The sequence below is a fragment of the Coenobita brevimanus genome, chromosome 30 (assembly GCF_032717465.1).
Source record: "Coenobita brevimanus isolate Jiangsu-jjx chromosome 30, ASM3271746v2, whole genome shotgun sequence".
In the NCBI taxonomy this organism is placed as follows: domain Eukaryota; kingdom Metazoa; phylum Arthropoda; class Malacostraca; order Decapoda; family Coenobitidae; genus Coenobita; species Coenobita brevimanus.
This window is the reverse complement of record NC_136983.1, coordinates 13,272,377-13,299,254: the sequence shown is the minus strand read 5'-3', so window position 1 is coordinate 13,299,254 and position 26,878 is coordinate 13,272,377.

Sequence of the window (26,878 nt, the reverse complement as noted above, 5' to 3'; positions counted from 1 at the left end):
TATTTGGGAGTAATAATTTCTTTGATATTGAAGGCTAGACTAAATATTATAAAACCCTTGAGAAAAAATGACCAGTTATAACTAAACAATTCCCCCTATCACCTTAGATTATGTGGTTAATATTAGAGCTCCAATGATGTTTTGCACTTGAATCCTGATAAGATGTAAAAATGGCCTTCCTGTCCCGAGCTGCGTCCTCTCACCCTGCTGCCATATCCTCTCATCCTGTAGCCAGTTGCAAATAAACACAGCACAATTATTGTTACAAACAACTGAAACAAGCAGAATTTTTTAGACTGCATGAAGTCATATTGATCACCTCAAACTACATTTTAGAAGGTAAGCTGATATAGGGGCCTCGTTTGGGTGGGGGACTGCGGGACGTGTCCCCCCCAACTTTTTGGAGCCTGGGGGACAGAGTATCTATAGTCCCCCCCCTCCCCTCCACTTTTCTAGATGAAAATTTTCAGGATGAATAGCTTTATGCCGTTTTTTTTTTCCTTAATGGAAAAATCCTTTCTATACAGTAGAGTACAGTTCAGGTGACATGAAAATCATTCCCTGCTGAACGGGGCAGGTCTAGTGGTCACCTGAGTCAAGGATAAAGAGAGGTTAATCCCACCAGATGTATTTACTTAGGTCAGTCTTGACGTATGCATCACCCCAGATGCCTGAGCTAATGAGAAACAAACTAAAAGAAGTAGTGGAAAACAGAATTTCCCTTGGCTACCACCACAGCAGTAGTACAAAACAGAATACCAGACTGGGGGTGGGTGCGGCAGCGAATTTTAATTTACACATTTGTGCTAAGTGGAGAGAGAGAGAGAGAGAGAGAGAGAGAGAGAGAGAGAGAGAGAGAGAGAGACAGACAGACAGACAGAGACAGAGACAGACAGACAGACAGACAGACAGACAGACAGAAAATACAAAAGGGCAAAAGTAAAACAGAAAAAAGCGATAGTATCACGAATGTGGGAAAGTGTGTGTGTGTTCGGGAAACTGAAGCCAGATTTCGAGTTTTTATTGGCCCATCCATTCCACCATTTATCTCCCAGCAGCCAATCAAAATACTGGGTTTATTTCTGTATATAAACAGATAGTATGGACACCATTGCCTCTCGTATGGTAGGTGCTGTGCCGAGATGTGGTATATTCCATCATAATTTAGTAGGTTATTACGCACAATAGCTGTACTTCCTTATACATACAGAGAGATAAAGACAGCAGGTAAATGATGCGCTAAGAGAACGACAGTAATGATGTAAATTTATTTATGATGACATAAAGCATCAAATCTACGAAAATTTGTGGTGACAGATATTTGGGGGAAATATTTCAAGTGTTTGCCCCCCCTCGGCAAAATCCTGGATACGTCACTGCCAATACACTCCAGTCCCATCCTTCCTCTTAACTCTTCCATCGTACACCACTGCTCTCTTTTGCCAAAGAGCTAGCTCCAGATGAATTAAAAACAAAAAGATTATTTTTACCCCAGTCAAAGATATGAGGCAAGTTAGACATAAGTGCACCTTTGCCTCATCCCTTGTTTGTTCAAGTAACTGCTGAGATGGACGCTATTTGATGCATATGGAAACGTGAAGGGTGGAGTCATCAGCGAATGAGTGAAAGAGTTAAGTGTACAGCTTAGAAGGTAACTGGTGAACAGAAGGATGAGAGTTAGTGATAGGGCAGAGACCTGAGGAACACTACTAATGATAGTTCTAGGAGAAGAACGATGGCCGTCTACAGTAGCACCTATAATTCGACCAGAAAGCATGCTAGAGATCAAGGCATAGATAAAACGATTGAAACCGTAAGAGGGGAGTTTGGATATTATTGATTTATGCAAGATTCGATCGTAAGCCACTGAGATGTCAAGTGCAATGGCAAAGCTTTCGCCAAAGACTCGAAAGGAAAGGATGACCAGGGATATGAAACGAATGTGAGAAAATCGCCAGTGGAGCGTCCCTGGTGGAACCCATACTGACGATCGGAAAGAAGGATATGGCAGGAAGGATGATTCAAAACTTTTTCTTTGTGAAGAATAAATTTTAAAACATTAGAATTACAGGATGTTTAAGCAATTGGGCGATAGGCAGAAGGCTGGGAATGGTCACCCGTCTTTGGGACAGGTTGAATGAGAGTAAACTTCAAGCAAGACGGAAAGGTACGAGTTGACAGACAATTGCAAAAGAGTTTACCTAGGCAGGGTGTAAGCACAGATGCACAGTTCTTGAGGACAACAGGAGGGACCGCATGAAGTCCATATGCTCTGTTTATACTGAGGCCAGTAATGGCAGAAATCACATCAACTGAAGAAATTTTAATGTATTCCATGAGGAAGTCAGAGGGGGGAAATGATGGAAGTACAGCATCAGAATCGTCTATAGTGGAACTGGAGGAGAAAGTCTCAGGGAAGAATTCTGCTTTTTTCAGTGGAAGATGCAACGACAGTCATCAGGACGGAAAAGATGAGGGAAGGGTGATGAAGTAAAGTTGTTAGAAAGGTTTTTGTCAAACTGCCAGCTGGAGCAGGAAAAATATGAGTTGCTGAGTTCAGAACATTTAGTAGGAATGAAATTATTTTTAGCAGAACAAAGGACCGACTTAGTGCGATTGAAGACAAACATAAAAGAGATGAGATTCAGGGATGGGTTGATTCTGGTATCTTTAGAAGGCCTTCGCCTTGTGGTCAGCATTAGAGCAAGCGTGATTAAGCTTTTTTTTTTTTTTTTTTGCATTAGTCTAAGAGAATGGAATGTATGCTTCTATGCACGAGAGAATAACATCCGTAATGTGCGAGGCACGTTAAGACGGTTCTCGCCCAATTAAGCAATAACATTCCAGGGGAAATCAAAGATGAACTACTTACAGTAAGGACCCTCCGATCAGCAGCAGCAATGTGCCACAGCCACCGCTTCTTGGGAGGGTACACAGGCCTTACTGACGCTATAAGACAGGTTAAGGTGATAAGGTTGTGGTTAGAGGAGTCCAATGAAGAGGAAAGATTTACAGCTTAAGCAGAAGGATTCGGCGGTCAGGGATATGGGTACGGTGCTGTACAAGCTGTTCTAGGTCATTAAGAATAAAGAAGATGTACGCTGGTTCACCATGTGGGTCAGTGAAAGGAGGGGAGAGGAAAGCCAATGGTGGTGGTGAAAAATGAAACCTCCTAGAATTGAGGTTTCATTGAAAGGAGAAATTGATAGGATGTGTTCAGTCTTAGAAGTAAGATAGTCAAAGAATATTTCATAGTCAACACATTTGGGGATAAGTAAACAGCACAGATACTCATATACAGTATTTAGTCAGAGAATGAGAGGACAGCCGAAGACAGAGTAGAGAAATTCAAAAGAGTAGAGGATTCAGGTTCAGGAATATGAGAGCAAGATATGTTGTTGTGTATAAATAAGCAACACCCATTTTTGGCTTTGAAGTGGGTACAGAGAAAGTAGGAGGGTACAGAAAAGGGTTTGCTTTCAGTCACCTCAGTCAGCTGAGGAAGAGAAGGTGAGATTTAGAAGAAGAAATGTGATGTTAAACAGAGATAAAATTGGAGGAATGGCTGCAAATGTTGCAAAAATGAACAGGAAATGAGTCAGACGGTGGTTCCAAGTATCTCTCTTGGCCGTCACTGGGACAAGGGCAGATGGTGGAGGCTTTTAAGGTCTCCCCTCCTGGAGACTCTGAGGCTGGGTGTTGTGATGTCGTTTTTCTTTTTAAATATAGAAGAGGAAGTGTGGTGTGTAATGTGGATTAAATTTGTTGTTGACAGATGGAGGAAACTGTATAAGAGAGTATGCTGGCCCACTCTGTTTTAGAGACACCAAATATTCAGCAAAGTGGGATGGTCAGAAGATAGTCCCGAGCAGTAATGTTCACTTGTCTTTTCTGGCCCATTTTAAACTTTTTCAATCAAACTTTTTCAAGCACCCTTTTAATCAAAGTTTAATAGTATTTTCAAACTATTTTTTATACTTCTACATATTTTTTTAAAACGTAAACTTTTGAGCTGCATGGAATAGAGGATATAAAATACGATATTTTTGTGTATAAGAATATTCTTACACTTTATCATGCTCACATTCTTTACATTCCTTTGTCACGCCGGTTCATAGCAAATTACAACCACATGTACAAAAATATGTATACTCTTGAACTGGACCAAGGAGAATTTAATCTGCCCACAAAAAGTTGTCGAGTTTCAGGAGCAACAATGTTCATTCAAGTTGTCATACAGTGCTTCACAGCTTCCTAGTACACAACCGGTAGTGCTGAAGTCTTACTACGGGGGCATTTGATGAGAAGGCAGCATTCTTCTGGATGTAGAGCGCTTTCAGGTGCTGATACTGCTCCTCTTGTAGGATACTGAGAAAGCTTCAGGAGTCGTTCAGGTAGGACCCTACCGTGTCCGAGCTGTTGGTTGTTTTCACAATGCTGTCGAAGAAACCACCTCCTTCAGCATTGCCAAAATTCCTGTCTCTCTCACCATCGCTGCCAACTCCTGTCTCTTGATGTCCCAGATTTGCAATCGCACATCTGATTTGATCTGTGATTTGTGTCACTGAAGCCTCATCCGTCTCGAACAGCAGTTTGAATTGAGGAGCGAGCACCGTGGCCATCCTGAATTTGGTGTTTTATATTTCTCGAAACGATCCTCCAGTCTTCACAGCATGTGATCACGCAGGCCACGCAAGTGATGCAGCTCCAGTCTGAGCATTTTGCTACTCACCATCGATATCATCGGTAACACATAGCCCACTACTGCATCATCTCATTGGAGGATATCTACCACCCTCGAAATTGGATCATAGAGGCTCATATATTCTTCCATCACTTTGAAATGTGCTGGAGAAAAACTTGGCAGTTTCTCCTGGCAGAGGAATATATTCACTTTAGTTCCTGCTCGCATGAGACTTTTTATGGCATCAAACACTGAGGTCCACCTTGTTGCATTTTTCTTTACCAATTGGACACCAAATATCTCATGCATACAGTCAGTTGCGCTGGTAGATCAGCTCACACATTCCCATAGCGCATCAGCAATGCCCATCATACCTCAGTACAAGTTTTTAGCTGGATCCTGTGAAGTTGCGAGGAATTTGCTTGTGTCAGCTTCAGCTGAGCATTGTGTCAACATCCACGCTCTCCACTAAGACTTGTTCATCTGCATCGAGAGCCACCTTTTGTACTTCAACCAGGCTATCGTTGACTGCTTTAACAACATTAGCACCATTATCTGTGATGATGTACTTGACTTCGTCAGATAATCCAAAATCAGCATGAACAGACAATGTCTTGGTTGCTAACTTGTCGTATGTGTGGCTGTCCTTCAGCCGCTTACAGCAGAGCCCTTGACTCTCGTTTCAGAGTTGACAGGTCTAACCAGTGCAGTGCCGTTCCTAAAAATGAACGGTTTCTAGCTGTTCATACGTCCAATATAGTGCAGAAGGCGACATCTGGAAGATCTCTGAACTGGCCTTTCAACCTGGATATCAGAGCTTCCTTTGATTTGAGTATGTTGTTTGTTATCGTATTCTGACAGGGCATGATGAGGTCGGGTCGGAGAGAGGTTGTGTGCAGTACAAAAGACTGATCTTTCACGCAGCTGATGGGGCGCACACCATCGACAATATGTTGGCAAAGTAATCTGTGGAGTTGGAGTTACTTGTTGATAGTGAAGATGGACAGTGAAGCCTTAATCCCATAGGCTTCCAACCTTGTCTGTTCAGTTGGCTCACTTTCTCAGCTGCGCAGTCCTTGACGTTTTAGTTTCTGTTTTTTGTCATCTTGCTTCTTGAGACAGCAACAGTTTTTGTCTGATTCGAATATGGCATATTCCTTGAGGTGACAATCTGACATGATCGTTGAAATGCGTAGTTACATTGTTGAAGCCCTTGATCACCTTGCGAGTCTTTCGACCATGTGCGTTTTCTCTCATCCTATGCTTTCCATGCTCCTTTGTGGTATACCAAACTCAAAATGTGCCCGAAGCCCTCTTGTACCACTCCTTATCATTATCAGTGACCCAAATCTGGCCAGTAGAAGGACCTGCTTCCCTGGTATCAATATCATCCGCATCCATACTCATCTAGTGAAAATACAAAAAAATTGTGTGTATTTAACATGATTTACAAATGCACTTAAATCCCGGTACAATTGACAGATTTGGTATTTATGATTAAATCATGCATGTGTTTGGTGCTCAGCACTGTTATTAGTTTGCCAGTAAGATAGCTAAATTGTCTTCATGCAGTCACCTTTTTAATAGCTAGGTTTTATATGGTATATGGTAGTATCTCTCACCTAGATAGATAGGTAGGTCTTATTTTGGAAAACGTTCCTAATTTTTCCCTTCGAAACCATAACCATTTTTTTAGATACTTCAGGATGCATAGATCGTTTTTTGCTTAGTAAGTTTCCTTCACAAATTCGTAGTTTTCGAGTTATTGAATAGTTATAAATTTTGTGATGAACGTACAATAATTCCGTGATGATCGTACGATAACACCTGACGCCCGCGTTTCCCCCGCACCCCCTCCGCGCACTCCATCACGCAGACTGTGATGCAGTTGAGTTCAAGATGGCACTGTGTAATGGATGTAATGATTCGTTTGCATTTGACCTTAGCTTAAGTTAGGTTGGGTTAGGTTACTTTAGTTGGGTTTGGTTTACCTGTTTTTATTTATTTATTTTTAATCCCACATTTTCCCTGATCTTCATAGCCGTCCCCACTATCGGGGGGTCAAGATACTCAGCTAGGGTCTAAGTCCAAAACTAGTGATTTGCGATAGAAATTAAGGTCAAATTCGAAAGAATCACATCAAAAACCATTGGAAACACCAAGGTTCAATGAAAAATTCCTTCTGGGACCTTTCCTGAAATTTGACCGATATATATATATATATATATATATATAACTGGCGGGATAAAGTAAAAATTTAGCCTGAGTGACAATGCAATATAACCTACAGACTAACCTGTAATACGAAATCCTTAATAGCCTAGGCCCTAGGCTATATAAATATCCAACATATTGCCATCTTCTACAAGGATTATGCCCAGGGTAATTGCTTATTATTTAAAGTTGTCTAGGGCTAACGGTCATGCATTTACCATATACCAGTCAGCATCACAGTAGGCCGACTAGGTTTTGAAGCATGCATAAACCTACAGTAGCCTACGGTAATTATGAAGAAAAGGTGTCAACTTGTAATTACTGTTTTCTTCAGCTGTAACTTTCAATCATAAATCATCAACACAAACAACTTTTACTCTGTACACTTCTTTCACACACACACACACACACACACACACACACACACACACACACACAAACACTTACAGTATATACTAACCTAACCTAACCAACCTAACCTAACCTACCTGAAAACTGGAAGTAATTTGCGACAGAAATGTAGAGTAAAAGTAGCTTGTTTTTGGTGATTTATGAAGGTTACTGTTGAAGAAAATGGTCAATACCAGTTGACATCTTTTTCTTGATAAATATAGTACCTAGCCTACTTTGAATATCCTGTCAATGCATAGCTTAGTAAATTGCATAAGCTACTTAGGCAATCCAAAATGTATCATATACAGTCTTGTTCATAAATAATCACCTATCCTCCGGTACCCCGTGCCTCAAGGTGGCTCCTTTATGCGCGGCAAGTCACAGTGGAGTAAGAGGGGTTGAGAGGGAGGGGCCAGAGAGAAGGGAAGGTGGGCGAGGGGACGAGTGATGGTGCAGGGATGCAGTGAGGGAGGAGAGAGAGGGTAGGTAGGGAAGGGAGAAAAAATGCGAAGTGGTGATCACATTATTTGTCTATTTTCTTTCATTCAGGGCATGATATAAAGGAGTTAATATACAGTAGACAATGCTGCATTACACCTTGCTTAGCGGCGTCAGATAGCTAGCTTTAGATAGGTGGTGATATCAAGAACTGGCTTGTGAGAGAAATGTACTTACGTGACAGATCAAAAATTAGTTCAGAGCCATTGAGACCGTGTGGGCCCAGATTATCAACGCGTGGGAGCCAGAGAACGAAAGGACACGGGCCCGCCTACTCCAACACACCAAGGAGACGAAACCAGCAAACCACTAACAACATCGTTTCGTCGGTGCCGCGACGACTGCAGGAGGTTATTGAGGCAGGAGGCCACTGGACTACTTACTGAGGCTTTCCTGATTGGAGTGGTTTGAACAATGTCGGTATACACTGACATAGATATAGCTTGGGAGTTTGGGTAGAATTTTATTACATTTTCCTTCTAATATTCTATGAGAGATATCGTTATTATATTCACCTATGTGCACCGACATCAAAGTTATTTACCTATTATGCACAATTATTTTATATAGCCTTTTCATATTGAGATGCCATATAATAGTTGAGAGGATGGTGACTGTACAGGGGGAGTGTATACAGAGGGGACGATTATATTTACTGTGGACACAGCCATGTTAAAGGTTGCATATGATATTAAGTTCCAAAATTTAATTACATGTAATGGTTGAGGACGTTTCTTGTATAAACATCACGGAAGTCAAAGCCATCCAGATTCCATTCTGCGTCCGAAATCAAAATATACGGATAAACGATTATCTGGTTCCCCACTAATGTCTGATCTGTCATGTCAGTATATTTCGCTCACAAGCCAACCCTTGATATCATTACCTATCTAAAGTTTGTTATCTGACGCCGCTATACAAGGTGTAATGCAGCATTATCTACTGAATATTAACTCCTTCATATAATGCTTGAATGAAAGAAAACAGACAAATAATGTGACCACCACTTCGCATTCATTCTCTCTCCCCTACCACCCTCCCTCCCATACCCTTACTCGATCCTCGCACCATTACTCGTCCCCTCACCCACCTTCCCTTGTCTCTCTGACCCCTCCCTGTCAGCCCCTCTTACTCCACTCTGACTTGCAGCGCTTAATGGAGCCAGCCTGAGGCACGGGGTACCCGAGGATAGGTGATTATTTATGACCACGACTCTACTGTACATATAAACTGGCCCTGACGGGTAGCCCCCTGAAAGCTAGTAAGCCTAGTCATAGGCGTAACAGTTTCACAATTTTCAGTTATGCTGCCTTCTGCAATAATAGGGTTACTCAAAGAGTCCTAAGCTACACTAACACTCAATTCCTCACTGTAACCATTAACCAATAATATACTTATGGTATAAGCCTTAATTATACTTGCGTACATTACAGTTACATGAACGTGAAACATCTCTACCTCCCAAATTAGTTGCCGTCCCTGCACTTGGCCTACAAGATGCTCGTAACTGGTTGTTCACGTAAATTTAGGCGGTATCGAAGCAGGGTTGTCAGGTGTTTCTTGACTTATTTAGCATCTATTTATAATATTTTTGGCATTGTTTTGGCAAAATATTTTCGGAAAATGGCAGTCTCTTTGTAGTTATAAAAGGAGCACAATAAACTCCAATATATACCATGAAATTCACATGCATCATTGAAAACGCATGCACACATGCACGCACATGCGTGGCCGCGGCACACACACACACACACACACACACACACACACACACACACACACACACACACACACACACACACACACACACACACACACAGCAAAAAAGCTTAAAAACTGATGAAAATTAAAACTTCCAGAATCGAATACCAGTTTAATTAAACTTTTTCACCGTACCATTTTAATCGATTTTCACTCAGTCAAACTTTCTGAAATACACATTTTAAACGTTAAAATGTTTAAACGATTGGACATTCCTGTTCAAGTAATCAAAAATATTTTGTCTCCATATCAAGCCGACACTGATGCATTGGCACAACGAACACTTTCTCAGTAGGCTACATGGGTGTATTTCATTTGAATATTTGATGCATGCTGCATTTCTTCCATTCCTTACGAACTTCCTGCCTCTCTGAATATTGCATTCTTTTTTCTTTAATTTTGTGTAAAAATTGCTGTCTTATTATCTTGAATGATGGTTTGTACCAACTAATGAACATTAGACCACGATGCTACGCATGAGAAAGTGGCACGGGTGTATGAAGAGCCGCAGCAATGTCATCTGCAACTAAGCAAAATATCCTGCAAAGAGAATAAAATATAAGTCAAATTAAGAAGAAAAAATTACAGACTGAAACTCTTTCATATTATAAAAAAATATATATGTAGTTTCAGTATATGGGTGCGGAGGTAAATGGGCTGTAAATGGACTGTAACGGGAGGCTCACACACCCTGACACTGACGAGCAGCTCTATTACACACTCTGAAGCCGTGTGTTACTCGTCCAAAAGGCCAATTGGTCAGTAGGGCCGAGGAACACCACTTTATACCACTAGAAGTACAATCTGTCCAGCTCTGTGCTACACAGACGGGTGTAGGTGTGGGAGGCATAAGGGTATAGAGTTGAAGCCGTCTGGCTATGACACCTATAGTATGCTTATATTCTAGTCACAATGAGAAGCGATAGGATGAAAGCGGGCATAAGAGGTGGTCGACGACACGTGAGTATAATAGAGAGAGAGAGAGGGAGAGAGAGAGAGAGAGAGAGAGAGAGAGAGAGAGAGAGAGAGAGAGAGCTTTCTTTTCGTCGATTATTGGCTGCTCTGGTCAAGACGCTTGTGTATCTTTAAGATGAATGAAGCTATCCCAGTCAGGTACAACCATACTAGACAAATTCAGTGATGGATACAAGTATATGATATACACAAGTATTCGCTCATGCAAGTATCTACGAAGTTGCATGAACAACAAATATTCATGAGGTATTTGGAGAAGCAAAGCAGAAACAAAAAACACGTATACACTAGTAATGAGAGTCAACACTGCAAAATTAGGTGGGTCAGTTATATGAAACTTTGGTGAAGCACACTGTACTGCATGATGTCAAGACTAAGGGGCGACACATTAACCTGTACCGCCTAGTGGCAGAAGTAGACACTGTCTGAGGGCGTTTTCAAAAGTTAATCCAGTTTATGTGGGGCAGAACCCTAAAGTTTGGGCCTATGAGCTTCACGGCTATAAACCAAAAGGTGAGGGGAGCGGGTGTTACGCTTACACGCTCTACCCGTCCTGTTAAATACAACATGCGAAATATTTAGGCAGTGAAAAGTTAGCAATATAAATAAAGGGATACGTAAGAGCTGCAAATGCCTTCACAAAAAAGTTTGAAGACAACTTGCAAAAAACAAATTGTGGAACAAAGAATGTACGCATTTTTCATTTACGCAAATAGTGAGGCAGTATTCCTAATGTTTTGCTTTGCAAAAGTATTGAAAGATAAATGCGGATTACTGTTAATTTGGTAAGGGAAAATCGTGTGTAAACATCGTCGATCTAACCCTTATTCCTAGTTTACGCCGAAGTGAGGTTGAAACCGATACATGGAAAGAGTAAAGATACAAGCGGAAGTAGTAACATAATGTCCAATGAAATGGACTACATAATAACTCATATGTAATTCAATCCCTCGGAATCCTAGTTTCATCTCACATGTATAACTATCTGCCATTTTTTTTGTCTCTATCCATGCGCTCCCCCGAAAGGAACTTGGTAGACTGCAGGATAATCCCAACTTTAGCTTGCAGTCTACCGGATTTACTTTCAAATCAGCCTGGGGTAATAAAATACCATTATCAGCATCATCAGCCTCGCGGAACCCTTAACATCAAAAGAGTTGTGGAGGCAGCAGAAATATAATGATGAAGATGTCACCGTACTGAGGGTGCTAGTTGCTCCGGGAATTTATGAACACGTCACTGAACTGAAGGGGTTAATTGCTTCACCATGATGTACAGGGTGGACTCCGCTGGGCGATTGCTACTGTGCTGAGGGGAAGGCTAAGTCAGCAATATCAGTGCCCACCATCCACCGTTTATTTATTTTCTACTCCTACTGCCACCTACTCCCACACCAGGAGAGTAAGCCGTCCCTGCAACATAAAATACCGCCAGGTGAGTCTCCAGTGAAACACCATTTATGAATCATTCTTGTATTCTTTACTAAAATCATCTGGCAGTAACAAGAGCGTAAGAGGAAATTTATCAGTCCAGGAAATATGATAATAGTGATTGTTTTAATCATTTCAACACGATGGCCTCTGTGTAGTTTACAACAGGACCTATGCTTGCTGCTGCCACACGATTTATTCAGCTTAGGAGAGTCCATTAGTAATGAAAGGATTACTGAAGGCGAATCCATCCTACCCAGTTCAAATATTATACCTTAAGCCAATTAGAAAGCCAGAAAGAGCTGGAATAAACTACTCACAAGATGTCCTATAACCCCTCCATTTCTAGACTTCCTTTCCGGAAAAGAATATAATTAACTGAAAGTTGGCGAAAGATACAAGAAAGGCATCATAACAAAACATTTCAATATTAGGCAACCATACTAAAATTATCTGGATATAGAGAAAAAAAAAAAGTAATAAGGGAGCCTCACAGAACTCAACAAAAATAATAATAAATAATAAAAATGGCAGAAGGTTGGGTCGCTAACCATCCACTCACTCGGTTTATACTGCCTCCGAGTGACTCAGAACTGAATAACAAGTAAAACTGTTTCCTGTAAATCAGGAAGCCATTTGCAACTTTGACTGGTAACCATTTAACCAAATGAGAGCTGGTGGTTTAGTTGGTTAAGGTGGTCCAGCCGGGTTGAGCCTGTAAGGGCTTATATCCGAGCGATGATTGGAGTTTATTGCTCACATGATGCCAGTCAGGGGCAAGTGAGGCTGGTCACCCTTGCCCTAAATGTCAAGACTGAAAAGCCCAGCTCAGGGCACAACGCTCCAAAAAAAAAAAAAATAATAATAATAATAAATAAAAAAATAAAAAATAAAGATGGGTGCATGGAAATGAATAGTGTGGTTCTCTGTTACAAGTACCATGGGCTGACGCTGGTGTATTTAGTATATACTGTGTAAGTAGATTAGTCGTATTCGTTGTTGATTTACAGTATGAGAGTACTAATTCCGAAAACCTATTAATGGTAATGATGGCAGCTGTGACGACTGTGGTATGGACGCTGCTATTTTGTAGTCCTGTAGCGGTTGTTGCAATGGTGGTGGTAGAGGTATTGAACACTGGTACAGGTGGTGGTAGAGGTAATGTTTTAGTGGTAATGGTGGTGGAGATGACAGTAATGATAATATTTGTGGTGGCGGCTGGAATGATATTATAGTGATGAAAGTTGTTGAAATGATAAATGAAATAGCAATGGTGACAGCTATTAAGGTAATGATAGCAGTGGCGAGAGAGTAAGTGTTGATGGTATTGAATGGTGCAGCGGTAGTTCTACTGAAGGCGAGAAAGTAGTGATGGTGGTGGTGATGATGGTGTTATTAGTGGTGGTAGTAGTGACAGTAGTGGTAGTACGGGTGGTGGCGGTGATAATGGTGATGGTGTTTGGTCAAATGGAGCCAGACCAATGCAATAAGAGCACTGGAGTTTATTGCCCTAACTTCCCCTCCAAACAACACACACACACACACACACACACACACACACACACACACACACACACAAGACCTCCTCGCTCTCTCCACTAACGCTAATTGCTTCCTAAATGATCAAGCGTGCTAAATATACTATATGCAAAGTAAAGTGTTTTCAGAATAACCATTCGTCAGAGCTGTGTGGTACGTTCTTGCTTCCTGTGGCATGAATATATGGTGTCATAGAGTTGTATTCTGTCATAGTCGGCTATTCCTTCGCAGTGTATTCAACTTATAAAATCTCTGTATCCTCATGTACTCGTAGCTTATTGATGCAAATGCGGTGTATCACAGGGCTGTATTTAGTCGGCATAGGAATCTTTGCAATAACTCTTTTTAGCCATTTTATTCTGCACATTAAACACGTCTATGTATGCAAAATGCGTCGATAATAAAACGATATGCACAAATACAAGAGCATCATAATATACATAATGCAGAATAAATCACTAAGGAAGAGGTGCCGCTTATAATACGACATATGGAAATTCATATTTTCTTCACTTTATAAACACCATCTTCCTACACTCCGTTACCCCTTTTCCTCAGATAAGAAGCAGCTTCAGTCTCTCACTGAGCAGCAGATCTGTGACACCGAGACGACTTTGGCAAACCATATTCAGTCCTGGGGTACCAGCTGGATGCTACACAAAAGAACCTGGTGTGTCACACAAATGAACCAGGAGTACCGACTAAACCTAATATCAAGAAGCCAAGAGTGTCGACTGAATATTCCACCGATGAACCAGTTGTATCAACAGAAGCAAACACAAATGACTCAAGAACGTCAACTGAATTTAACATAAGTGCGTCAGGAGTGTCGACTGAATCTAACACAAACGAAACAGGTGTATCAATAGAAGCTAACACAAATGAGTCAGGAGTGTCGACTGAATCAAACAAACGAGTCAAGAGTGCCGAATAATTATAACACAAATGAGTCAGGAATCTCGACTGAATATAATACAATCGAGTCAGGAGTCTCAACTGAATCTAACACAAATGAGTCCGGAGTCTCGACTGAATATAATACAAATATGAGCCAGGAGTTTCGACTGAATCCAACACAAATGAGTCTGGAGTCTTGACTGAATCCAACGCAAACGAAACAGGTGTATCAATAGAAGCCCAAACAAATGAGTCAGGAGTGCTGAGTGAATCCAACACAAAAGCTACAGGTGTGTCGACTTATGTCAGCACAATTAAACTGAGAGTTTCGACTTAAACATACGTTAATGAACTAGGTGTTTCATCTGAAACTGATACCAGAAAGCTCGTTGTTTCAACTGGAACAAACATATAGGGGCCATGTGTGATCATGTATGTAGCACAGACATGAGAGGTGTGTTGACTGAGGCAAATACCAATAAGCCTGATGTAGCAACAGAAGCCATAATAAATGAACTCGGTGTGTCGAATTAAACCAACACAAAATGAACCAGGTGTGTCGACGGAAGCCAGCACAAATGAACCAGGTGTGTCAATTGAAGTCAGCACAGATGAACCAAGTGTATCAACTAAAACCATTACAAATAAATCAAGTACACTCGCAATCCCTAATCTCTGACCCGCCTCAGAGGCAGGGAGAATGGACTCAGGGGTCTTTGTATCTGACGTGTCATGAGCTGCAACGTACAAACGAACACACCGAGCATGGAGCAGGGGAGGTTCGAAGTTCGAGCAGCTTTGATTCACCATGTGGGTAGGATGTTGGTATAACTGTTACTGTCTTTTCATAGTAGTTTATCATAAATGTTTCTTATTGATGATAATATACAAATTTTCACAGCATTAATCACTTGACTTTATATTTACTCTTATGATCATACCAAGTTAAGTCATTGATCAAAACAATGATTACAGTAGTGTTATGCGACATTGTTTTTGTATAATATGACTATTACTAGATTATTTTAACTAATACTATAACTATATACTCATACAAAATGGCAATTCTTTTCACAACCCTTTGGTGTGCTAACGATTTTTTATTAGGACTCATTCAGTGAGATGCAAGCCCTAGTCACCGTGTGTTTATCCCTCACTTGTTATCCGACTTAATACCACATCTATTATTAGCAGTCCCAGACCTCCATCGACCACTACCACAACCCGTTAGTGTGAAAGGGTTCATCAATTCTCCATAAAGTGTTAGACCTACTTTCCGTTTCAAATGTTGCTTTGTTAATATTTCGTAAGACTAAACTGATTTACAAGTTAAGAAGGGAAAAAAGTTCACAATCTTATCTCACTTAATCATATTTATAATGCCTCTCACTGACAGGCAAGATAAAATGGGTGTAGGACATCTACACACAACTTTAGATGCCCTCCAGGTCCCTGAATATCTGCTTTCCTGGACACGGTAGGCAAACATATTTTGAGTTAAAGAAACACAGATGGATCCGGAGTTGATCTCACCACTCATGGAGAGTCGGACTTCAGTCTACACTCAGCTCGTGTAATGGTAAGTTCTATACTTTGTTTCATCTTGTCTGATCAACGAGTGGAGATACGGCACCATCGAATTGCCAGGTCGTTGACTTGTTGGTATAAACATTTAAATTAACACTTCATTAATTTAATTGTATTATTCTAGGATGAAAAGAAAAATCTTATTATTTCATATATGCAAATCATGGTCATCTGCGTCGACGATACAACACACACACAAGAAAGAACAATCCAAATCAAACTCAACTATCTTCAAACGTAACGAGCATCAACATTCCAGTCATTTGTGTCTCCCCATTTTACTTAGATGAATAGATATCTGCCTTCATACTACTCTTAAAAAGTATTCTAATATTTAGTGAATGGAAATGGCATGCGTATTGTTATAATATAGGCAGAAATACGAGGTGAACTTGCAATGCAATGTTCTCCATTTTACAAAATACCCCAATACCGTTAGTCAGATGAGATGAAACAGACAGTAACAACTCACTCATCTTACTCGTGTAGCTAATGTAAAATAATAATGGAAAAATATTACGTATGGTGTCATTTACCAATAAATTAACGAAAATTACACATTCACTTCTTTAACTATGTGGTCACGTTCCAGCTTGTCTGCCAAACTGCATTTTATGTCTTCTGCCTGCCTGCCTGCCTTTTGCCTGCCTTCTGCTTTCCTGCCTGCCTGGCTGCCTTTTGCCTGCCTTCTGCTTTCCTGCCTGCCTGGCTGCCTTTTGCCTGCCTTCTGCTTTCCTGCCTGCCTGGCTGCCTTTTGCCTGCCTTCTGCTTTCCTACCTGCCTGGCTGCCTTTTTCCTGCCTTCTGCTTTCCTGCCTGCCTGCCCTCCTTCTGCCTGCCTGCCTTTATCAGTGAGTTGGTAAAGAAATTTTATTTGATAACTCGATGTTGCTGTGCAATAGGCTATGGATTGCCCACATACACTATTTGTTAAGTAATATCTGTGTGCTCCACTGTTGTTCATATCCTCCCCTCCCCTAACTACTTCCTTTGCCCATTCGTATCTCTGATGTGTGTATGGCTGTCCCTTTTTGTTGCTCAGTAATAGAATAACGAAAATTACACAATCATTTCTTTCCCTTTGTGGTCACGTTCCAGCTTGTCTGCCAACCTGCATTTTATCCCTGACTATCTGCTTGCCTGCCTGCCTGCCTTTTGCCTGCCTGCCTGCCTGCCTGCCTCTATCAGTGAGTTGGTAAAAATTTGTATTTGATAACTCGATGTTACTGTGTAAAAGACTGTGGATTGGCTACATAGACTATTTAAGTAATATCTGTGTGCTCCACTGGTGTTCATATCCTCCCCTCCACTACCTACTTCCTTTGCCCATTCGTATCTCTGAGTTGTTGCTTGGTAGACGTCGAGACTGACTTGAATCATTGTTAGTTCTACTAGCCAACTAAGCGCCCTCCGGGCGCTGTCTCCTAGATTGTGCAGGCTGCGCATGCACAGGAAATATTTATAAAAAGACAACAAATATTACACCTTGGGGCCCATGGACTGATATTGGACTCCAATGTGAGCAACAAACATCCCCCTGGGCCTGTCATGAAAGTTTGGCCCCACTTGACCTTTTATGGTAATCATTCTCCAATTGACAGTGCAGCTAAAGTTGAGCATTAAAAAATTGTGTAGAACGTTGCGTAATACTACAGTGTTTGTGCATGGTAATTATAGTGGCAAAAAAGGAAAAAGTCAAGTTTTTTTAAGCATGAATGTTTTAATCCTGAAGGGGGAAACAAATTTATATTCTGAGGCAGAGAATTAGTTCAAGGTTTATATATTGTTTGGTAACATTGTTTGGATGACTGTTATTTAAGTTTAATACGGAATGTGTATTAGATCTGGTAAACAATTACTAGGTATTAATTTAGTCTTTTATTTCTAGGTATGGAAGCCAGGCCACGTGGTCGTGCCCGGGCAGCGAGGACACGGGCCAATCGGCCAGAGGTCATAATGAATAGAACTTTGATAGTAGGTTATCACTCAACAGGGAAGGGAATAAGGGAGATAAGTCGGTTAATGGGCATCTCAAGAGCGACAGTGCGACTGTGGTTAAGGAGATATGAGGCAGAGGGTCACGTGTTAACCAGACCTCGACCAGGGAGACCACGTGTTACCACCAATGAGGACGACGAAAGGCTGCGAAGGGAAGTAGAGAGAAACCCTAAGATAACGGCAGTCACCCTGACGAGAGAAGTAGAGCTACCTTGTCACGTAGTAACTACCAGGCGACGGCTGTCGGAGACAGGGTTGCGCTGTCATATCCCTGCCCGAAAGGAGACGTTGACTGAAGCAAACAAACAAGGTCGGCTGAGGTTTGCTCAGACTTATGCCAGGGTAGGCTGAGAATTCTGGAAATCGGTGATCTTTAGTGATGAAAAGTGTTTCTCGTCTGTGTCTGCTCAAGGTCGCCACTGCTGGAGGTTGAGAAATACCAGATTTTCTCCCATAAACATTGCAGAAAGGACGAGAAGCGGGAGAGTGGCAGTTTCCGTTCATGGCTGGATGTGGTGGGGTGGACCAGGTGAACTGGTCACCGTTGAAGGTAACCTGGATTCCCAGCAATACATAAACATTCTAGAGACCTCCTTCCTACCTTCTGTGCGAGCCTACGCTATTCCTGAGCCCCAGCCTATATACTTTGTCCAGGACAGGTCACCCATCCACACAAGTCATGCAGTCAGCAATTGGTTTAATGCACACCCAGAAATTGTTTTAATTGACTGGCCATCCAAGGGGTGCGACTGCAACCCAATAGAAAATCTATGGGCACTGATGGTTCAGGAGTGGGAGGTAGAGCAGAAGACGAAGGAAGCAGTGGAGAGAAAGACCAGGGAAGTATGGGAGGGGATCCGGCGGAGGGTGGACCTCTGTAGCAAACTTGTTGATTCTATTCCAAGAAGACTACAAGAGGTTATTGAGGCTGAGGGAGGTTGGACCAGGTATTAGAAACCTTTAATATAGGAGACAGGAAATGATGAAAATGTATGAATTTCTGTTGTGGTTACTATTACATATGGTTTTGTAAAGGATGACAGTGATAGCTATTTTGCCTTTTTTTGTTTGAAAATTTTGTGTGCTCTATATTTCTCTAATTACATTCAATAAACTGTTATTCACCATGCTTGACACATTTTGTCACCCAAACTAATCTGAAATAAAAAGAGGAAAACCCTAAAATGAACGGTCAATGTGTTGATAATGCCATTAAATCCTCGGCTTGGATTATGAATCCACGTGTGAGCTTATATTCCAAAACTAAGATGAATGGTTTGAAATTTAAGTTCTGTTAAAATTGCAGCCTACTTAAATCTCGTATGAAGGAAAAAAACACAGTAGGGAAGGAGGGACAGTGAGAAAGTAAAGTTGAGTGGCTGGCTATACGTTGTCATCCTCAGAACTAATCGACACATAGCCCGAAATGCTTCAGTATAAGAGTCAGTGTATTTAAGTTGTGTGTGGATGTCCTACACCCATTTCAAATTGCCTGTCAATGAGAGGCATTATAAATATGATTAAGTGAGATAAGATTCTGAATTTTTTTCCCTTCTTAACTTGTAAATCAGTTTAGTCTTACGAAATATTAACAAAGCAACATTTGAAACGGAAAGTCCTAACACTTTAAGGAGAATTGATGAACCCTTTCACACTAACGGGTTGAGTATATAGTTATAGTATTAGTTAAAATAATCTAGTAATAGTCATATTATACAAAAACAATGTCGCATAACACTACTGTAAGCATTGTTTTGATCAATGACTTAACTTGGTATGATCATAAGAGTAAATATAAAGTCAAGGGATTAATGCTGTGAAAATTTGTATATTATCATCAATAAGAAACAGTTATGATAAACTACTATGGAAAGACAGTAACAGTTATACCAACATCCTACCCACATGGTGAATCAAAGCTGCTCGAACTTCGAACCTCCCCTGCTCCATGCTCGGTGTGTTCGTTTGTACGTTGCAGCTCATGACACGTCAGATACAAAGACCCCTGAGTCCATTCTCCCTGCCTCTGAGGCGGGTCAGAGATTAGGGATTGCGAGTGTACAGTTGCGAGCAGATGAATCGAGGCCACCTAGTCCACCAACATGTTGGTGTTTTGTCTGGCAACAGTGGTAGCTGTGAACTTGACCAAGATTCAGTCAGCTGTTCGGGCGAAACAAACCCAGTGATAATTTGTCAATGTACAGTTCTAACTGGTCTCCAATCAATACCATGCAAGTAAACGTATAATACTGATAATGATTAACGTGTCATATACATGGTAGATATATTTATAACAATAGTATAACAACACAGGCATCCAAATAGTGGTGCGTTCATTCATGTGAGACACACGGGTATCGGCAGTGATTTATTTTGTTGGACTATCGTCGTGAACCAAACAACCTTTACCAGCTTTCAAGAGATATGCCGTAGGGTTATCAGCTTCTCCGCAACCTAGCATTATTATCACAAAAAACACCGCCATGCCAGTCATCCTTCACCGTTAACCTCACTTTCATCGACCTCTGACTCCAAAGCAGGTGGGACAGTTAAAGGTCCACACCACAGTAGGTGAAACAAGGGGAGGGGGGTGTGGGAGTTATATGGAGGGTGGTGGGTGAGGAAGGGCGGGACCATGATCTAAGTAGGGGAGGTCAACCAGACAGCGCGCCACGTGAGCCTTCATGATGTCACATCAGCCCTTTGGCGAGCGGGTTCAGCTTGTCCCATTCCATGCATGAATGAATGAATAGGGACACCATGATCTAGACACCACAGCATCAAGACCGGGGAGAGAGAGAGAGAGAGAGAGAGAGAGAGAGACAGACAGACAGACAGACAGGCAGACGGAGACAGAGAGAGAGAGAATGAATGAATGAATATAATATACACCAGGAATGATGGCTGTATTTTATCACACTAATAAATGCTGAAAATTACATTGATTTATTCATTTATCCGTCTAAGAGCCATCATAAACGTTGCTCGCGTTATTATATATTGGGAAGAGAGAGAGAGAGAGAGAGAGAGAGAGAGAGAGAGAGAGAGAGATTGATAGATAGTTAGATAGATAGAGAGACAGATAGATAGATAGATAGGTAGGGAGATGAGTGTGAATGTGATCGAATGTGTATTTGTGTGTGAAGGTTTTTGTTATTTTGTTATTTTCTTTTCCTTTGTCGTATCGCTACCCCACCGTGGTGGGAAGGTGCGATTAAGTATAAAACAAAAAATATAGATAGATAGATAGGAGAAACATATATTAAGTCCTGCTGTGGAATGTTACAGGCGGATGATAATGTGATTTATTGATATACTGACTATGGTTATGGTAAATGGTTATAAAGACATAAAATACTGTATACTGTAGGAGAGATGAAGCTATGAATGAAGCAGTGTGGTTGAACATCAGATAGCGTGTCCAGGCTGACGCCAGCCAGCCAGCCATGAGAGCAAGTATTGGGAAGGCAGTGGGGCGTGTGTGACGTCATGCAGGCGGGGATTCCCCACTGTCTGGCTGACCTCCGCTAATTAGATCATGGGCGGGACGAGGTGGGACGTGTGATGGGAGGGGGGTGAGGAGGCACGTGGTTGGCTGCGGTATTTAACATATATGAGATCAGAGGTTGTAATAGGTTTGTTTTGACATAGAAAACCAACGTTTCCTTAATATCTGAATGATAAATCGAACGATTACTCTCTATAAATGTTTATCATCATGAACGGGTCAACTAGTTCCACCCCCCCATACGTGACGTCACGTGGTGCCTACGTCACAAACCAAGGTGGTGATGGAGCTGCACACTCGGGATACCCGTGTGTCTCACATGAATGAACGCACCACTATTTGGATGCCTGTGTTGTTATACTATTGTTATAAATATATCTACCATGTATATGACACGTTAATCATTATCAGTATTATACGTTTACTTGCATGGTATTGATTGGAGACCAGTTAGAACTGCACATTGACAAATTATCACTGGGTTTGTTTCGCCCGAACAGCTGACTGAATCTCGGTCAAGTTCACAGCTACCACTGTTGCCAGACAAAACACCAAAATGTTGGTGGACTAGGTGGCCTCGATTCATCTGCTCGCAACTGTACATCAACTGCCGCCAACATAATTGAACCAGCTGTGTCTACTGGATCCAGCACAGTTGAATGAGGTGTGTCAACTGAAGCCAACACAAATGAACCAGATGTATCGACTGAAATCGATACATATGATTTTGGTGTTTCGACTGAAGCCAACATAAATTAACGAGGTGTATCAACATAGCATCAACAAGCTGTTGCCACACCAGAAGCAGCTACAGAACAAACTACATTCATTATAATGGGAACGACAAAAAGAAATATTAAGGTCAAATAAGTACACAGTTTTATCAACATGGTTTCCTTCCCCCTTGTCCCTGTTCACTTAGCAATGCACATAATGACCTTGATTTAACATCGACTGCTGAGGGTCATATTCTGCTTGAAACTGGAACATAAAAATTAAAATTGGAAAAAAATCAATCTGCCTTATGAATCCCAGAGCGGAGATTATATTTTTTCCCCAGTTTCTGGGCTTCTATCATCTGCATGGTTCTAGTCGACGTTGCTGTTGTTGCCATCCTGATAAAATCATCATGAAGCGTCAGCCTCCAGTCAATTTATGATTCCTTTGGTAAGATAATCCTACCACTGATTTGTTAATATTACAGATCAAAATGAAATATAAAGCTTAGTGCAAAATCATTCCGTTCAACCCAGAGAAAATGAAAATTTACCAACTAAGATTGATGCCATGTCAGCTGTGGCAATAATTGCCTGTAAAGATATATTGCAATATTTGTTCCCCTACTTTTAGCAAGACCCGACGAAACATTAAGAATAATCTCAAATAGGTATTATTTTAGACGTGTATGAAATTTCCACATGAACACAGAATATGTATTCTTTATTATCATATTCAAAAGCTTGTACCTGACGGGTGTATTCCATTAGGTGTTACATCGAAGGGGTGGGTGGGGTTTATTGCTTGCCTAACACCACCTAGATGCTAGAAAGTGGTGACTCTCGCCTTCATCTTCTGAAATAAACTTCCTAGCCCCATATCCCTTCGTTCCTGATGGGGCAAAAAGGACTGGGTGAAGAATAACATTTGCGCGCTGAAACTGTGTTTACGATGAACATACAACTGTGTGTGTGTGTGTGTGTAGCAAGAACGTTTCTTCAATTAATCCAGTCAACGGACAGTGTAAATATAACCTATATTTCACAAAGAGCTCTGCAGTCAGCTCCCTCGGTGCTATTTCCACCTTGCCGACCCGACCACTGCGTTCAACCCAAGAAAAAAAAAAATCTACACAGTTCACGGCATCACAAATTTAAGCAAAATATGTATGAAACAGGAATAGTTCGTATTAAAACGCCGGAGGGACAAGAGTCGAGGGTTTATATAATGAACCAAAAACTACACATGTTTTTAGTGAACGGCAGTGAATGGAGGTGACGCAAGCTGCATCCCTGAATGAATACAAGCTCCTTTAATTCCTTGACCTATTTTTCAGTTCTAGTATTCTAATGCAGCAAACGCCATACGATTCCATTCAACTCAGAGTAAAAGATAGCACTAATACTGCAACTATTAACCTTCAAGCGGTAAAGAATATTCTAGTATTCCCTTACACATAATAGACGATTTTATTCAAATGAGAGTGAGTTGCTAGAACCTAAATGTTATTTTTTTTTTCTAATAGGGTCCGCTACATCATAAAGCTGGATTTCGCTTCTCTCTCTCTCTCTCTCTCTCTCTCTCTCTCTCTCTCTCTCTCCATAGTCAAAACAGGGATGAACAAACAGCTAAATGGAATCAGAATGAAAGATGAAAGAAAATAGCACAAAAAGTTCAGTCTGTCATTCTCAAAGTAAACTCTGCATTAACCATTCCTACAGATTATCAAGCAGAGAGTAAGATATCTAAATTATTTTATTCTCAGCCTATAACCCGAATAATCGTTTAAAAACTGACATTCCCAGACATTAATAACAGACAGAGACAGAGATAAAGTTCCTATAATAATCACCACAGTCCTCAAAATATATATATTTTTTTCAACCTCAGCAGCAAATAATTCATACAGAATATATACAACCAGACAGACAGACATGCAGCAGATAGACAGATTGATAAACAGAAGTGCTGGCAGACAGACAGACAGACAGACAAATACAGATGGATAGATAAATCAAGAATGGCATTTTGATAAACACACACACACACACACACACACACACACACACACACACACACACACACAGTTTTTATTATTTTCAACACAAATATCCACATACCGTTCATTTTCCCCGCTGCTGGCTCTGGAAGTGAACCACCAGAGGTAAAATCCGCATTAAAATGAACGGACCATTTACGAACATACATATACTGTACAGACAGATAGAAGTACTGATATGAGCAGGCATGAAGATTCATTGTAAGATAGAGAAAAATTTATAAAAATAGATGAGATGGTAGAAAGACTGCCATATAGATAGAAGATAGGCAGATAGTAAGATAATTAATAAACAGATAGATGGATTGGTTGATATGTATGAACCGACTGACAACAGAAAGGGTTAATGGTGGCAAAAAATCCCATATCTAATCATTCTTTATCAAATCTCACCATATCACCCATCACAGGTGAATCCCACACCATTATCCTGGCACCAGCCACAAACACGAGGCCATGAACGCTGTGCATAATTATAATTTCTGTTGATGTTGCCGTAATTATGTTCAGCATCACCCCCATTACCAGCAACTCCCACATCAGTTAACAAATAAACTACCGGTACGCTGTTTATTAACTGTTGCTGTGATGGTAAACTCTGTCTTCCTTGGGATACACAAGCCTTATTTTCCAGCATAAACTAAGCTGTTTATTAACTGTCGCTGTGGTGCTAAACTCTGTTTTCTCTGGAATACTCAAGTCTGTGTGTGTGTGTGTGTGTGTGTGTGTGTGTGTGTGTGTGTGTGTGTGTGTGTAACAGTAAAGACTGGAGAGATGATTTTGAGTAAACTTGGCAGGATGGTTCGAACTGGGTCCCAGATGGGCCAGTTCCAATTCCATGTCCTTTGAAATTTTCCAAGGGGGTATTTTGGCCCTTAATAATTGTCACCAATGAGATTACATATCGTGCAGAAAAATACTGCGTGATATTCCTTTGAGTTTCACACACACACACACACACACACACACACACACACACAAACTGTACACTATGTACAGTCCGATGTAAATTACTTGTTTTTATGATACAAACAGACGTTCCTATTCAGCAGAATATGGTGGTAGCTGTGGTGGTGGGGGTGGTGGCAGCTGTGATGATGATGGTGGTGGTGGTATGTGGTGGTGGCGGCACACGCTGGTCTAAAGCAGGAATTTCATGGCCAGAAGCCTATGAATCTGGAAACAAATGTGTCACTCTATTGTATTTTTTTTAACATTTTTGTAAAGTCCACTGTGATATTTATAAAATTTACCTAATCTGTTGTCATAATAAGGTTTCATATAAAAAATAATTAGTTAAATATTTTATTTACAAGGACGAAAATATTTCAAATACTTATTCATATACTCGTATACTGATTACCTTCTTTCTCCCTCAGTTACATTTAATCGTCATCATCATCATCATCATCATCATCATCGTCATCATCATCATAATGTGCAGTCACCTCAGGAAAGAATTTTTTCTCCGGTCTGAGGTATCGTGCTTTTTCTATGGCATGCTACCAGTGGATCAGATGATGCAAGAAGCCAGTGAATCAAGTATATCTTGAGTTCTTACATGTATGACTCAGTGTAATGTTTACCATACATAATATATTTTCTTTAAATACATTAATGCTCCTCTATTTTAGGACTAACATAATTATTTCTCTCTCATTATAAATTCTTTGTCTTCCCGCACGGTTTTGAAATCTGTCTCACATAATTATATCGCACTTTTTGTCATCACATATTTATCCACAATCATTCATGTCGCTCTTATGATAAGAAATTATACATACGAAGGCACCTACCGTGTCTTAGTGAAATGTGAAGATGCAGAAACTCATGACTGGCTCTGAGCGGTTGAAATTAGGAAGGGTCTTTGAAGAAAACGAGAAGTCCGCGGTAAATATAAACTGTGGCACTGGCCGCTTCCTGGGAAGTTTGAGAGAAATTGGTATTATTTCCTAATGCGTACACATGAGCAGCTAACTTTTGCATATGTTATTCCTAGATAATTATCCTACAAGGCCTTAGCTAGTTTATCATTTAATATGGCTCGATCTGCTTTGCATAAGGCATGTAATAAATGTACATATCATAATCTTTAAACTAGAAATTGCTGAAGTTCACACTTTCGGCGAAATGGTAAAACAAGACACATTTGTAGTCATTATTACACGACCGAATATCGTAAAACAAAAAAATAGGAAAATTATATATTATGCTCCAGTTCCTTAACGTGAAGTAAGATTTCTGCAAAAACCATTTGAAATAGTTGTAACCTATGTATATTAGCTCGTGAGTTCGATTACATGGTATATAGTTACTCTCATTTATGGCCAAGAAATTGCACTTATGGACCACTGTACGGTGGTGGTGGTGATGGTGGTTGCTGTGATGATAATGGTGGTGGTGTTAACTGGTAGAGGTGGTGATGGTGGTGGTGGCGTTGGTGGTGTTTATAGCTGCACAGAAACGGCTCCCATTTCGGCAAGTGGTTTCTGGCCTGACTGGGTTACAAAACACTTGCTCCAAAGTGAAGAGCGGTTTAGAAACGATTTTCATTATACCTTAGTCCATCTATGGTGGAGAAGGTATTAAGTGATTGGCTTGTCCGTCCGTGCAAGCGTT